Genomic DNA, 17,183 nt, shown 5'->3' with positions numbered 1-17,183 from the left:
TCCCATCTGATAACAAATAGAGATCATGCACCCATCACCAAGACCAACATACACATAAGAAGGGCTTGAAGTTCAAACCTACCAAGCGTATCCTCAAAACTCACTGTATCTGTCAGAACAAAGACATAGCGGCCACCAGGCCAGACGGGACTGGTGGCCCCAGCCACAGAGCCGGCCATGGAGCAGGAGGTGGCTGCTATGTCTTTGTTCTGACAGATACGGTGAGTTTTGAGGATACGCATGGTAGGTTTGATCTTCAGGCCCTTCTTATGTGTATGTTGGTCATGCTGATGGGTGTATGATCTCTATTTGTTATCAGATGGGACACTGTAGGTGTCCTGGGGGATGCTATTTATTAAATATGTCCGCATTCATCATCACGGGTGTTTAATAATAAGAAACAGAAGCACTGCAGATTACTCCACCGCACCCGAAAGTGAAGAATCAGACCCCTTTTTCATTTTAGTGGGTCGGCATAACTGCCAGGCAACCAAAATTTTTATATAAAGGCCATTAGTCACCCCTGTGTCCCTGTCATGTTGGGATTATTTATTGTCCCTTGCACTGGAATTTTGAACTTTTCTCTCCATAATTTTATGTTTTATATATATATCTATATATAGATATATATATATCTATATATATATATCTATATATATATATATATATATATATATATATAATGTAGGTGAAGGTGCTAAATCTGATTCTTTTTTATTGCAGATGTACGCGGTATTTACTGCAGACACAGCTCACAAGGCAGGACTACCCCAGTGAGCAAGACAGAATATGAAAGCTACATTGAGACTCCCCCAGCATGTGAAGTTCACAAGGAGTCCCCACCAGCATGTGACGTTCACACGGAGACTCCACCAGCATGTGACGTTCACACGGAGACTCCACCAGCATGTGACATTCACACGGAGACTCCACCAGCATGTGACGTTCACACGGAGACTCCACCAGCATGTGACGTTCACGCGGAGACTCCACCAGCATGTGACGTTCACGCGGAGACTCCACCAGCATGTGACGTTCACGCGGAGACTCCACCAGCATGTGACATTCACACGGAGACTCCACCAGCATGTGACATTCACACGGAGCCTCCACCTGCATGTGAAGTTCACACGGACCCTCCACCAGCATGTGACGTTCACACAGAGACTCCACCAGCATGTGACGTTCACACGGAGACTCCACCAGCATGTGACGTTCACACGGAGACTCCACCAGCATGTGACGTTCACACGGACACTCCACCAGCATGTGGCGTTCACACGGAGACTCCACCAGCATGTGACGTTCACACGGAGACTCCACCAGCATGTGACATTCACACGGAGACTCCACCAGCATGTGACGTTCACAAGGATACTCCACCAGCATGTGACGTTCACAAGGATACTCCACCAGCATGTGACGTTCACAAGGATACTGCACCAGCATGTGACGTTCACACAGAGACTCCACCAGCATGTGACGTTCACACGGAGACTCCACCAGCATGTGACGTTCACACGGAGACTCCACCAGCATGTGACGTTCACACGGAGACTCCACCAGCATGTGACGTTCACAAGGATACTCCACCAGCATGTGACGTTCAAATTGAGACACCACCTGAATGTCACATTCATGTTGAGACTACAGCACAATGTGAGGTTCATGTTGAGAACCCACCAAAATACCAGGGCAGCCATTTGAATATCTCCTCCCATGAAGATGAGGGCAAGCTTAAAGAAAAGGATAGGCAGATCCTGGTGATAGGGGACTCTGTTATTAGAGGGACAGAGAGGGCAATCTGTCAGAATGACCGCGATCAACGAACAGTATATTGTTTCCCAGTGGCACGAGTTCGGGACATTGCAGATCGGATGGACGGATTGTTGGATGGGGCTGGGGAGGATCCAGTTGTCATGGTACATATTGGAACCAATGACAACATTAGAAGAAAATGGAGCACCCTACAAAATGATTTCAGGGACTTAGGGGCTATATTGAAGAAAAGGACCTCCAAGGCAGCATTTTCAGAAATACTGCCTGTACCTCGAGCCACACCAAGGAGGCAACAGGAGCTTAGGGAGCTTAGCAAGTGGCTGAAGAATTGGTGCAGGAAGGAGGGGTTTGGCTTCATGGAGACCTGGAATGACTTTTCAATTGGTCACTTGCTCTACAGCAGGGATGGACTGCACTTAAATGAGCAGGGTGCAGCTCTGTTGGGAAAGAAAATAACCAAAAGGGTGGAAAAAATGTTAAATCCACCACCAGCATGTGACCTTCACACGGAGACACCACCAGCATGTGACGTTCACACGAAGACACCATCAGCATGTGACGTTAACACGGAGACTTCACCAGCATGGGATGTTCACATGGAGATTCCACTAGCATGTGACGTTCACACGGAGACGCCACCAGCATGTGACGTTCACACGGAGACACCACCAGCTTGTGACGTTCACACAGAGCCTCCACCAGCATGTGTAGTTCACACGGAGACTCCACCAGCATGTGACGTTCACACGGATACTCCACCAGCATGTGACATTCACATTGAGACACCACCTGAATGTCACATTCATGTTGAGACTACAGCACAATGTGAGGTTCATGTTGAGAACCCACCAAAATACCAGGGCAGCCATTTGAATATCTCCTCCCATGAAGATGAGGGCAAGCCTAAAGAAAAGGATAGGCAGATCCTGGTGATAGGGGACTCTGTTATTAGAGGGACAGAGAGGGCAATCTGTCAGAATGACCGCGATCAACGATCAGTATATTGTTTCCCAGTCGCACGAGTTCGGGACATTGCAGATCGGATGGACGGATTGTTGGATGGGGCTGGGGAGGATCCAGTTGTCATGGTACATATTGGAACCAATGACAACATTAGAAGAAAATGGAGTACCCTACAAAATGATTTCAGGGACTTAGGGGCTATATTGAAGAAAAGGACCTCCAAGGCAGCATTTTCAGAAATACTGCCTGTACCTCGAGCCACACCAAGAAGGCAACAGGAGCTTAGAGAGCTTAGCAAGTGGCTGAAGAACTGGTGCAGGAAGGAGGGGTTTGGCTTCATGGAGACCTGGAATGACTTTTCAATTGGTCACTTGCTCTACAGCAGGGATGGACTGCACTTAAATGAGCAGGGTGCAGCTCTGTTGGGAAAGAAAATAACCAAGAGGGTGGAAAAAATGTTAAATCCACCACCAGCATGTGACGTTCACACGGAGATGCCACCAGCATGTGACGTTCACACGAAGACTTCACCAGCATGTGACGTTCACACGGAGACGCCACCAGCACGTGACGTTCACATGGAGACACCACCAGCTTGTGACATTCACACGGAGCCTCCACCAGCATGTGACGTTCACACGGATACTCCACCAGCATGTGACATTCACACGGATACTCCACCAGCATGTGACATTCACATTGAGACACCACCTGAATGTCACATTCATGTTGAGACTACAGCACAATGTGAGGTTCATGTTGAGAACCCACCAAAATACCAGGGCAGCCATTTGAATATCTCCTCCCATGAAGATGAAGGCAAGCCTAAAGAAAAGGATAGGCAGATCCTGGTGGTAGGGGACTCTGTTATTAGAGGGACAGAGAGGGCAATCTGTCAGAATGACCGCGATCAACGAACAGTATATTGTTTCCCAGTCGCACGAGTTCGGGACATTGCAGATCAGATGGACGGATTGTTGGATGAGGCTGGGGAGGATCCAGTTGTCATGGTGCATATTGGAACCAATGACAACATTAGAAGAAAATGGAGCACCCTACAAAATGATTTCAGGGACTTAGGGGCTATATTGAAGAAAAGGACCTCCAAGGCAGCATTTTCAGAAATACTGCCTGTACCTCGAGCCACACCAAGGAGGCAACAGGAGCTTAGGGAGCTTAGCAAGTGGCTGAAGAACTGGTGCAGGAAGGAGGGGTTTGGCTTCATGGAGACCTGGACTGACTTTTCAATGTGTCACTTGCTCTACAGCAGGGATGGACTGCACTTAAATGAGCAGGGTGCAGCTCTGTTGGGAAAGAAAATAACCAAAAGGGTGGAAAAAATGTTAAATCAACCACGTGTCATTCACATCGAGACTCCTCCAGCATGCAACGATTCTGTTGAGACTCAGGCAGAATGTAACTTTCCCACTAAGACACTGGCAGATTGTGGCGTTACCACTGAGACTCTGGCAGAATGTGACGTTCATCAGCAGCTTCTGAATCACAGACTCAACTAAAAGTCTAAGAAACCCTCCCAGGGACCAGGTACGGCTTTACCAACACAGGTCCCTACACTGGTGGTGGCTGCCACTCCAGTATCCAGAGGGCCTTCCCATCAGCCCTCTATTTCCCTTTTTGGAGCTTCTGAATCACCAACTATGAATGTAAATGGACAAACAAGATGATTGACTGTTCCTAGAAGAAGACTCAACAAAAATTCTAAGGATCCCTCCTGAGGGACCAGGTATGGCTGTACCAACACAGGTCCCTACACTGGTGGCTGCCACTTCAGTAACCAGAGGGTTTTCCCATCAGCCCTCCATTTTCGTTTTTGGAACTTCTGAATCACCAACTATCAATGCAGCTGGACAAACAAGACAATTGGCTGTTCCTAGAAGAAGACTCAACAAAAAGTCTGAGGAAGCCTCCCTGGGACCAGGTACGGCTGTACCAACACAGGTCCCTACACTGGTGCGAGCTGCCACTCCAGCAACCGGAGGGTCTTCCCATCAGCCCTCTATTTACCTTTCTGCAGCTTCTGCAGAAGCTTTAAGGTTCGACAATACGTCGCCAAAACATAATCACCTGAAGAACAAGGGGGAGTATGGAAGAGGGAGAGAGGGAGGAAAAGGGGGGAGGAAAGGTTGGAGAAAGAAGGGAGTGAGGGTTGGGGGGAACCCCCACACCCCTTCCTTACTCCTAACCTCCCCCCCCTCCTTTCCTCCCTCTCTCCCTCTTCCATACTCCCCCTCAGGCGTGTGTTGGACCGGCTAAGGGGAGGTTGGAGGCCGGTATTCTTTGGGTGTGTTTTGGAGTGTTATATACATAGATTGCAGTTTAGGATAAGTTTGGATTTCTTCTGGAGGCGCTTTGAGTGGACATAATTGATGAACTCCGTTCAGCGGGGGCAGGCCTTGGAGAAGAGAGGCCGCATACAGGCAGCACAGAGGCTTAGGGGTTAGCCTTGCAGCACTGGGGTCCATGGTTCAAATCCTGACCAGGACACTATCTGCATGGAGTTTGCATGTTCTCCCTGTGCTTGCGTGGGTTTCCTCCGGGTACTCCGGTTTCCTCCCACACTACAAAGACATGCTACCTTGCGTTGGTGGTGCAGTGGTGAGCATAGCTGCCTTTCAAGCAGCTGACCCGGGTTCGATTCCCGGCCAACGCCTTCTCCAATACTTGGAGTCCTCAGAGAGAAAAGCGCTATACAAGGGTGGAATGAAGAATGAAGTGAATGTGTGGAATGTTTGAGGAAGAAAATGTCCCCCCAGAATCTATAGAAGGTGAACCCAGCAACTGATAGAAGATGCTTAGGCTGCAATCACACCTAGGCCTTCCGGATCGCGGGCGGAATTACTGCGATTCCAGATTGTGATCCAGTTATTTTCAATGGCACCCCAATCATGGGACAATATTGTCACCTGACAAATCACACAAAAAAATTGCGGGACACCTATTTCCCATAGGCCGTCAGGCAACAATCGCGGCAAAATCACGCCTCAATTGGGATGATATTGAAAGTAAAGGGATTGCAAGCGTGTGCTGCATTTTTGCACCGATTCGGGAATCCGGAACACCTAGGTGTGACCAAATCCTCGCCGTGTCCATCATACGACAAGAACTTCCTGCACAGACGTCCCCCCAACATGAATAATACACCTATACCCCCCCAACATGAATATTACACCCATACTCCCCCATCAGAAATATTACACCGACAAGCCCCAACATGAATATTACACCCATACCCACCCAACATGAATATTACACCGACACCCTCCCAGCAGGAATATTACACACATACCCCCCAGCAGGAATATTACACCCATACCCCCCCAACATGAATATTACACCCATACCCCCCAGCAGGAATATTACACCGACACCCCCCATCCTGACACTGACGTCCCCCCAGGAATATTACACCGACACCCCCCATCCTCACACTGACGTCCCCCCCAGGAATATTACACCGACACCCCCCAGGAATATTACACCGACACCCCCCATCCTGACGTCCCCCCAGGAATATTACACCGACACACCCCATCCTGACACTGACATCCCCCCAGCAGGAATAAGAAAATAAGGATGATCCTCAGCTCCATCTAGTGGTCATAATGCAGTACATGTATGACAGGAAGCTACACAGACCAATAGGGTGGTTAGAGGGTTGGAAAGGGGAGGCCACGACGTGTCCATGTCCAGTAAGTGCCAAAATATTTCTTCTGCTCGGGGGTCCACACTTAAGGCAAGGTGATTTCCATTCTAGCAGCAGCTTTGATAGAAAATAAAGTGTGTCGCTGTGGTGAAGCAGGGGCTGTTATCTGCTAGTACTTACCCTTGGAGGATCTTCGGCAGGCTTTGGCACACAGCGCTCTTTGTTGCTCCACTTCATCTTTCTCTTGATATTCACTTAACAAGGAGCTGAGGTATTCTTCCTGTGACAAGAGGAAGGGAAGACGTAAGAGTCCCTATCCTGGACAAGAAGAGCTCAGCAATCAAGGCTTCATAGCAGGACTCCATGCAGACCTTAAAGTGGACCTCTCAGCAACTTTACAAGTCTGCATGAAGAAATAGAATATACCGTATTCTTCTATCCCTTCTACAAGTGCAAAAATGTCACTTTTCATCCGGCCGGAAATATACAGAGCTCAGAACTTTCTGCTCTTGTTGTCTCTGGACTATTTTCAGTCCCAGTTCTCTATGTGGACTACAAAACATCACCTCACTATGTTACAGACAGGGGGGAGTATTCTGTAGTCCAAACACACTTTCTGTCCTACGGTGACAACGTCTCCATAGATTCAGTACAGTGAGTGTTGTCACCCTAGGACAGGAAGTTACTGGCAGGATCAAAGACAAAAAGAAAAGAAAACGAATGCAGCCACCATATCTAAGGACTGGTCAGCTGAAGTATAGTACATTTTTGTATTTCGGATTCCCCCATAAATCAGTTGGCCCCATCCGTGTACCCCCACAAATCACTTGCCCCATCAGAGTACATATATAGATCAGTTGCCCCATTACAGTGTCCCCATAGATTAATTGCCCCATCAAACTGCCCCCATAGATTAGTTGCCTCATCATCGTGCCCCCATAGATTAGTTTCCTCCATCACAGAGCTCAGTGTACTTGCAGGAGAACTCCCTATAGCCTGGCAGGCAGAAGGTGGGAGCTGGCAGGAGAAATGTGCTGCAGGGCACACAGCAGGCACGTGACGTCATTGGTTGCTAGGCATGCCGGCATCTCTAGCAACCAATGACTGCTGCTCAATGGACCAGGACTTGTGGGTGGTCCGCCATGTTAGTGAAGGCTCCATGAACCTATCAGCCTGTGCAGGAGGTGGAGCCAGGGACTTTATGTGGGAGGAGACTCATCTAATCTCTTGGTGTAGGAGAATTCAGACTGAGGAGTGGGTGGAGCAGAATAGTTAGGGGCGGGGCAAAGGAGTATGATGTAATGTTGTGGGGGAGGTGCTAGGAGAGGGAGGCTGTCACCTGTGCCCTGCCCCCGAGCATAATGCCTGGGTCATGCCCCCCCTTGTCTTGGCCCCCTGCTTCCAGTCATATGCTCTATTGATCTACTGACCCCCCTCCCCCCCCATAGATCTCCTGCTCTGTATGGACAATCACTCATGCCCAATACTTGCGGAAAAGGAAAAATTGGAACAGGGAACAAAGGAATATAAATGTAAATATGGCGGAACACGGCGTGCCGCGGTGACAACTTTCCACCATATCAGTCTCCGGTCACATCTGCGCGTTCCGGTAATGCGCACAGAAATGCACGTTTCCACGCAATCCCAGAACACCGTAAAAATATCTGCCTCAAGCTTGTAGTGCCATTTATTGTAAATGTCCCCCCAAAACGTGAGACCCCAATACAAGAAATGTGGCAAAATGCGCGGGAAATAAAACAAAGCAGAACGCGTCATGAGATACTTTGTCAGGCTTGTGGGGCATAGGGCAACGCACGGAAATCAATGGGGGGCGCTATGCTTGTTGGGGGTTTGTCATCCAGGTGTATGTCAGAGGAGTGACTGGGACCGGCATTGGTGTCAGCGGACGCTCTATTAACCCCGGCATTGGTGTCAGCGGACGCACTATTAACCCCGGCATTGGTGTCAGCGGACGCACTATTAACCCCGGCATTGGTGTCAGCGGACGCACTATTAACCCCGGCATTGGTGTCAGCGGATGCTCTATTAACCCCCAACATTGGTGTTAGCGGACGCACTATTAACCCCGGCATTGGTGTCAGCGGACGCACTATTAACCCCCAACATTGGTGTCAGCGGACGCACTATTAACCCCCAACATTGGTGTCAGCGGATGCACTATTAACCCCGGCATTGGTGTCAGCGGACGCACTATTAACCCCCAACATTGGTGTCAGCGGACGCACTATTAACCCCCAACATTGGTGTCAGCGGACGCACTATTAACCCCCAACATTGGTGTCAGCGGACGCTCTATTAACCCCCAGCATTGGTGTCAGCGGACGCACTATTAACCCCCAACATTGGTGTCAGCGGATGCACTATTAACCCCCAACATTGGTGTCAGCGGATGCACTATTAAATCCCAGCATTGGTGTCAGCGGATGCACTATTAACCCCCAACATTGGTGTCAGCGGACGCACTATTAACCCCGGCATTGGTGTCAGCGGACGCACTATTAACCCCCAACATTGGTGTCAGCGGATGCACTATTAACCCCCAACATTGGTGTCAGCGGACGCACTATTAACCCCCAACATTGGTGTCAGCGGACGCTCTATTAACCCCCAGCATTGGTGTCAGCGGACGCACTATTAACCCCCAACATTGGTGTCAGCGGACGCACTATTAACCCCGGCATTGGTGTCAGCGGACGCACTATTAACCCCCAACATTGGTGTCAGCGGATGCACTATTAACCCCCAACATTGGTGTCAGCGGATGCACTATTAAATCCCAGCATTGGTGTCAGCGGACGCACTATTAAATCCCAGCATTGGTGTCAGCGGATGCACTATTAACCCCGGCATTGGTGTCAGCGGACGCACTATTAACCCCCAACATTGGTGTCAGCGGACGCACTATTAACCCCCAGCATTGGTGTCAGCGGACGCACTATTAACCCCCAACATTGGTGTCAGCGGACGCTCTATTAACCCCCAACATTGGTGTCAGCGGACGTACTATTAACCCTCAGCATTGGTGTCAGCGGACGCACTATTAACCCCGAGATTCAGCGATGTCCCCTGGTATACCCCCCATCCATACCTGTCAGGCTCCATGATGAATCAGACAGCCTCAGGTGACACTGACCAAAAAAGTACACAATGGATTCCATCTGCTTCTGGTGATCACAAATCTGCAGAATCAGAGAGCTGAACCTCCAGGAGAGAAAGTCCTTCACCTTCTGGGGGGCGGAGACACTGCATGAAAGGGGCGGAGATACAAAACCACATCAGGAAGGAAATCAATATTATTCCCTATATATCATTATTATTCATAATAAATATACATTTTATATGGATGTGAAACCATTTCCAGGTGTGTCAATGTCACAGAGACACACCCCCGAGACACACCCCCAGAGACACACCCCCCAGAGACACCCCCCCCAGAGACACACCTCCGAGACACACCTCCGAGACACCCCCCCAGAGACACACACCCCCAGAGACACCCCCCCAGAGACACCCCCCCCAGAGACACACCCCCCCAGAGACACACCCCCCCAGAGACACACCCCCCCAGAGACACACCCCCCCAGAGACACACCCCCAGAGACACAACTCAGGGATACACCCCAGTGACACACCCCCAGGGATACACCCAAGAGACACACCCCCAGAGACACACCCCCAAAAATACACCCCAGGGACACACCCCCAGGGATACACCCAAGAGACACACCCCCAGGGATACACCCCAGAGACACACCCCCTCCTTACACTGGTGGCCATGGCAGTTCCCTTTTTACACTGGTGGTCATGGCAGTACCTCCTTACACTGGTGGTCATGGCAGTACCTCCGTACACTGGTGGTCATGGTAGTACCTCCGTACACTGGTGGTCATGGTAGTACCTACGTACACTGGTGGTCATGGTAGTACCTCTGTACACTGGTGGTCATGGTAGTACCTCCGTACACTGGTGGTCATGGTAGTACCTCCGTACACTGGTGGTCATGGTAGTACCTCCGTACACTGGTGGTCATGGTAGTACCTCCGTACACTGGTGGTCATGGTAGTACCTCCGTACACTGGTGGTCATGGTAGTACCTCCTTACACTGGTGGTCATGGTAGTACCTACGTACACTGGTGGTCATGGTAGTACCTACGTACACTGGTGGTCATGGTAGTACCTCCGTACACTGGTGGTCATGGTAGTATCTCCGTACACTGGTGGTCATGGTAGTATCTCCGTACACTGGTGGTCATGGTAGTACCTCCTTACACTGGTGGTGAGTGGATTCTTTATTCTGATTCCATAGAACAGTATTAGTCCCACAGGAACTCTGGAACATCATATACCTTTTCTGAACACAGTGGACTTTTGATTCTTGGTGGCACAGAACGCCCTTCCAGAGATGAGATATTCTGGAGATTTCCGCTGCACTCCTGACAAGCCGCCATGTTCCTTTTAGGGAAGAGAGGTTTCCGGCTCACCACTCTCCCGTTTTTGCACAGAGTCTTTCTAATGGTTGAGTCCTGAACATTCACCTGAGCCGAGGCCAGAGAGGCCTGAAGTTCCCGGGACCAGGCAGAAGGGTTCTTCTTGACTTCACTGATGATGATCCTTCTGGCCTGGGGGGAGATTTTCGCAGGACGACCACTCCTAGGTAGATTCACCACCGTTCCAAACTTCTTCCACTTGGTGAGAATGGCTCTGACCGTAGTCCCATTGAGGTCCAGGGCCTTGGAGATGGTGGTGTAACCCTGTCCAGACTGATAGACTTCAGCCACCTTTCTCCGAAGGTCTGCCGAAATCTCACTGGAGCGCCACTCCCCACCTCCGACAACTCCGACAACTCCGACAACTCCCCACCTCCGACAACTCCGACAACTCCGACAACTCCCCACACTCCGACAACTCCGACAACTCCGACAACTCCCCACCTCCGACAACTCCGACAACTCCGACAACTCCCCACCTCCGACAACTCCGACAACTCCGACAACTCAGACAACTCCGACAACTCCCCACACTCCGACAACTCCGACAACTCCGACAACTCCCCACACTCCGACAACTCCGACAACTCCGACAACTCCCCACCTCCGACAACTCCGACAACTCCGACAACTCCCCACCTCCGACAACTCCGACAACTCCGACAACTCCGACAACTCCGACAACTCCCCACACTCCGACAACTCCGACAACTCCCCACACTCCGACAACTCCCCACACTCCGACAACTCCGACAACTCCGCATCTCCTGGCAAAGATTCAAACAGATAAAGATTAGAGGCTCAGTCATAGACTATAATGGGGACATTGGAGTGTCAGCTCCTGGGCTCAGTCATAGACTATAGTGGGGCCATTGGAGTGTCAGCTCCTGGGCTCAGCCATAGACTATAGTGGGGACATTGGAGTGTCATCTCCTGGGCTCAGCCATAGACTGCAGTGGGGACATTAGAGTGTCAGCTCCTGGGCTAAGCCATAGACTGTACTGAGGACATTAGAGTGTCAGCCCCTGGGCTCAGTCATAGACTATAGTGGGGACATTAGAGTGTCAGCTCCTGGGCTCAGTCATAGACTATAGTGGGGACATTAGAGTGTCAGCTCCTGGGCTCAGTCATAGACTATAGTGAAGACATTAGAGTGTCAGCTCCTGGGCTCAGTCATAGACTATAGTGGGGACATTGGAGTGTCAGCTCCTGAGCCCAGTCAAAGACTATAGTGGGGACATTGGAGTGTCAGCTCCTGGGCTCAGTCATAGACTATAGTGGGGACATTAGAGTGTCAGCTCCTGGGCTCAGTCATAGACTATAGTGGGGACATTAGAGTGTCAGCTCCTGGGCTCATTCATAGACTATAGTGGGGACATTAGAGTGTCAGTTCCTGGGCTCAATCATAGACTATAGTGGGGACATTAAAGTGTCAGTTCCTGGGCTCAATCATAGACTATAGTGGGGACATTAGAGTGTCAGCTCCTGGGCTCAGTCATAGACTATAGTGGGGACATTGGAGTGTCAGCTCCTGGGCTCAGTCATAGACTATAGTGGGGACATTGGAGTGTCAGCTCCTGGGCTCAGTCATAGACTATAGTGGGGACATTAGAGTGTCAGCTCCTGGGCCCAGTCATAGACTATAGTGGGGACATTAGAGTGTCAGCTCCTGGGCTCAGCCATAGACTGTACTGAGCACATTAGAGTGTCAGCTCCTGGGCCCAGTCATAGACTACAGTGGGGACATTGGAGTGTCAGCTCCCGGGCTCAGTCATAGACTATAGTGAAGACATTAGAGTGTCAGCTCCTGGGCTCAGTCATAGACTATAGTGGGGACATTAGAGTGTCAGCTCCTGGGCTCAGTCATAGACTATAGTGGGGACATTAGAGTGTCAGCTCCTGGGCTCAGCCATAGACAATAGTGAGGACATTAGAGTGTCAGCTCCTGGGCTCAGTCATAGACTATAGTGGGGACATTAGAGTGTCAGCTCCTGGGCTCAGTCATAGACTATAGTGGGGACATTAGAGTGTCAGCTCCTGGGCTCAGTCATAGACTATAGTGGGGACATTAGAGTGTCAGCTCCTGGGCTCAGTCATAGACTATAGTGGGGACATTGGAGTGTCAGCTCCTGGGCTCAGTCATAGACTATAGTGGGGCCATTGGAGTGTCAGCTCCTGGGCTCAATCATAGACTATAGTGGGTCCATTGGAGTGTCAGCTCCTGGGCTCAGTCATAGACTATAGTGGGGACATTGGAGTGTCAGCTCCTGGGCCCAGTCATAGACTATAGTGGGGACATTGGAGTGTCAGCTCCTGGGCTCAGTCATAGACTATAGTGGGGACGTGTCAGCTCCTGGGCCCAGTCATAGACTAGAGTGTCAGCTCCTGGGCCCAGTCATAGACTATAGTGGGGACATTAGAGTGTCAGCTCCTGTGCTCAGCCAAAGACTATAGTGGGGACATTAGAGTGTCAGCTCCTGGGCTCAGTCATAGACTATAGTGGGGACATTAGAGTGTCAGCTCCTGGGCTCAGTCGTATACTATACTGGGGACATTGGAGTGTCAGCTCCTGGGCTCAGCCATAGACTATAGAGGGGACATTGGAGTGTCAGCTCCTGGGCTCAGCCATAGACTGTACTGGGGAAATTAGAGTGTCAGCTCCTGGGCTCAGTCATAGACTATAGTGAAGACATTAGAGTGTCAGCTCCTGGGCTCAGCCATAGACTATAGTGGGGACATTGGAGTGTCAGCTCCTGGGCTCAGTCATAGACTATAGTGAAGACATTAGAGTGTCAGCTCCTGGGCTCAGTCATAGACTATACTGGGGACATTAGAGTGTCACCTCCTGGGCCCAGTCATAGACTATAGAGGGGACATTGGAGTGTCAGCTCCTGGGCTCAATCATAGACTATAGTGGGGATATTGGAGTGTCAGCCCCTGGGCCCAGTCATAGACTGCAGTGGGGACATTAGAGTGTCAGCTCCTGGGCTCAGCCATAGACTATAGTGGGGACATTAGAGTGTCAGCTCCTGGGCTCAGCCATAGACTATAGTGGGGACATTGGAGTGTCAGCTCCTGAGCCCAGTCATAGACTATAGTGGGGACATTAGAGTGTCAGCTCCTGGGCTCAGTCATAGACTATAGTGGGGACATTAGAGTGTCAGCTCCTGGGCTCAGTCATAGACTGTACTGGGGACATTGGAGTGTCAGCTCCTGGGCTCAGCCATAGACAATAGTGAGGATATTAGAGTGTCAGCTCCTGGGCTCAGTCATAGACTATAGTGGGGCCATTGGAGTGTCAGCTCCTGGGCTCAATCATAGACAGTACTGGGGACATTAGAGTGTCAGCTCCTGGGCTCAGTCATAGACTATAGTGGGGACATTAGAGTGTCAGCTCCCGGGCTCAGTCATAGACTATAGTGGGGACATTAGAGTGTCAGCTCCTGGGCTCAGCCAAAGACTATAATGGGGACATTAGAGTGTCAGCTCCTGGGCTCAGTCATAGACTATAGTGGGGACATTAGAGTGTCAGCTCCTGGGCCCAGTCATAGACTATAGTGGGGCCATTGGAGTGTCAGCTTCTGGGCCCAGTCATAGACTATAGTGGGGACATTAGAGTGTCAGCTCCTGGGCTCAGTCATAGACTATAGTGGGGACATTAGAGTGTCAGCTCCTGGGCTCAGTCATAGACTATAGTGGGGACATTAGAGTGTCAGCTCCTGGGCTCAGTCATAGACTATAGTGGGGACATTAGAGTGTCAGCTCCTGGGCCCAGTCATAGACTATAGTGGGGCCATTGGAGTGTCAGCTTCTGGGCCCAGTCATAGACTATAGTGGGGACATTAGAGTGTCAGCTCCTGGGCTCAGTCATAGACTATAGTGGGGACATTAGAGTGTCAGCTCCTGGGCTCATAGACTGCAGTGGGGACATTAGAGTGTCAGCTCCTGGGCTCAGTCATAGACTATAGTGGGGACATTAGAGTGTCAGCTCCTGGGCCCAGTCATAGACTATAGTGGGGACATTAGAGTGTCAGCTCCTGGGCTCAGTCATTGACTATAGTGGGTACATTGGAGTGTCAGTTCCTGGGCTCAGTCATAGACTATACTGGGGACATTGGAGTGTCAGCTCCTGGGCTCAGCCATAGACTATAGTGGGGACATTGGAGTGTCAGCTCCTGGGCTCAGTCATAGACTATAGTGGGGACATTGGAGTGTCAGCTCCTGGGCTCAGCCATAGACTATAGTGGGGACATTGGAGTGTCAGCTCCTGGGCTCAGTCATAGACTACAGTGGGGACATTAGAGTGTCAGCTCCTGGGCTCAGTCATAGACTATAGTGGGGACATTGGAGTGTCAGCTCCTGGGCCCAGTCATAGACTATAGTGGGGACATTGGAGTGTCAGCTCCTGGGCTCAGTCATAGACTACAGTGGGGACATTAGAGTGTCAGCTCCTGGGCTCAGCCATACACTATAGTGGGGACATTAGAGTGTCAGCTCCTGGGCTCAGTCATAGACTATAGTGGGGACATTGGAGTGTCAGCTCCTGGGCCCAGTCATAGACTATAGTGGGAACATTAGAGTGTCAGCTCCTGGGCTCAGCCAAAGACTATAGTGGGGACATTGGAGTTTCAGCTCCTGGGCTCAGTCATAGACTATAGTGGGGACATTAGAGTGTCAGCTCCTGGGCTCAGCCATAGACTATAGTGGGGACATTAGAGTGTCAGCTCCTGGGCTCAGCCATAGACTATAGTGGGGACATTAGAGTGTCAGCTCCTGGGCTCAGTCATAGACTATAGTGGGGACATTAGAGTGTCAGCTCCTGGGCTTAGCCATAGACTATAGTGGGGACATTAGAGTGTCAGCTCCTGGGCTCAGCCATAGACTATAATGGGGACATTGGAGTGTCAGCTCCTGGGCTCAGTCATAGACTATAGTGGGGACATTAGAGTGTCAGCTCCCGGGCTCAGTCATAGACTATAATGGGGACATTGGAGTGTCACCTCCTGGGCCCAGTCATAGACTATAGTGGGGACATTAGAGTGTCAGCTCCTGGGCTCAGCCACAGACTGTACTGGGGACATTAGAGTGTCAGCTCCTGGGCTCAGCCACAGACTGTACTGGGGACATTGGAGTGTCAGCTCCTGGGCTCAGTCATAGACTATAGTGGGGACATTGGAGTGTCAGCTCCTGGGCTCAGTCATAGCCTATAGTGGGGACATTAGAGTGTCAGCTCCTGGGCTCAGTCATAGCCTATAGTGGGGACATTAGAGTGTCAGCTCCTGGGCTCAGCCATAGACTATAGTGGGGACATTAGAGTGTCAGTTCCTGGGCCCAGTCATAGACTATAGTGGGAACATCAGAGTGTCAGCTCCTGGGCTCAGTCATAGACTATAATGGGGACATTAGAGTGTCAGCTCCCGGGCTCAGTCATAGACTATAGTGGGGACATTAGAGTGTCAGCTCCTGGGCTCAGCCATAGACTATAGTGGGAACATCAGAGTGTCAGCTCCTGGGCTCAGTCATAGACTATAATGGGGACATTAGAGTGTCAGCTCCCGGGCTCAGTCATAGACTATAGTGGGGACATTAGAGTGTCAGCTCCTGGGCTCAGCCATAGACTATAGTGGGGACATTAGAGTGTCAGCTCCTGGGCTCAGCCATAGACTATAGTGGGGACATTAGAGTGTCAGCTCCTGGGCTCAATCATAGACTATAGTGGGGATATTGGAGTGTCAGCCCCTGGGCCCAGTCATAGACTGCAGTGGGGACATTAGAGTGTCAGCTCCTGGGCTCAGTCATAGACTGTACTGGGGACATTGGAGTGTCAGCTCCTGGGCTCAGCCATACACTATAGTGGGGACATTAGAGTGTCTGCTCCTGGGCTCAGTCATATACTATAGTGGGGACATTAGAGTGTCAGCTCCTGGGCTCAGCCATAGACTATAGTGGGGACATTGGAGTGTCAGCTCCTGGGCCCAGTCATAGACTATAGTGGGGACATTAGAGTGTCAGCTCCTGGGCCCAGTCATAAACTATAGTGGGGACATGAGAGTGTCAGCTCCTGAGCCCAGTCATAGACTATAGTGGGGACATTAGAGTGTCAGCTCCTGGGCTCAGCCATAGACAATAGTGAGGATATTAGAGTGTCAGCTCCTGGGCTCAGTCATAGACTATAGTGGGGCCATTGGAGTGTCAGCTCCTGGGCTCAATCATAGACAGTACTGGGGACATTAGAGTGTCAGCTCCTGGGCTCAGTCATAGACTATAG

General features: G+C 50.6%; 1 protein-coding gene and 1 non-coding gene across 3 annotated transcripts in view; one reads left to right on the top strand and one right to left on the bottom strand.

The window, feature by feature from the left end:
• LOC141124028 (uncharacterized) overlaps positions 1-17,183 on the bottom strand; it is a 231,564-nt gene that overhangs the window by 76,771 nt on the left and 137,610 nt on the right. Inside the window, exons 1-3 of one of the 2 annotated variants that reach the window (XM_073612104.1) lie at positions 10,193-10,329; positions 9,516-9,670; positions 6,587-6,686 (exon numbers count right to left, since the gene is read on the bottom strand). The exons of the other annotated variant lie outside the window; for it this stretch is intronic. The gene's annotated coding sequence lies outside the window, so the exon portion shown is untranslated. Of the gene's footprint in view, positions 1-6,586; positions 6,687-9,515; positions 9,671-10,192; positions 10,330-17,183 lie in introns of those variants that run through there. 2 annotated transcript variants of the gene reach the window in all.
• On the top strand, positions 5,342-5,413 carry TRNAE-UUC (transfer RNA glutamic acid (anticodon UUC)). Its single transcript has one exon. It is a non-coding gene; the product is annotated as a tRNA-Glu (tRNA).

Source organism: Aquarana catesbeiana, unplaced genomic scaffold, assembly GCF_042186555.1.
Source record: "Aquarana catesbeiana isolate 2022-GZ unplaced genomic scaffold, ASM4218655v1 unanchor96, whole genome shotgun sequence".
Classification (NCBI taxonomy): Eukaryota; Metazoa; Chordata; class Amphibia; order Anura; family Ranidae; genus Aquarana; species Aquarana catesbeiana.
This window is presented reverse-complemented; position numbering and strand designations above follow the sequence as displayed.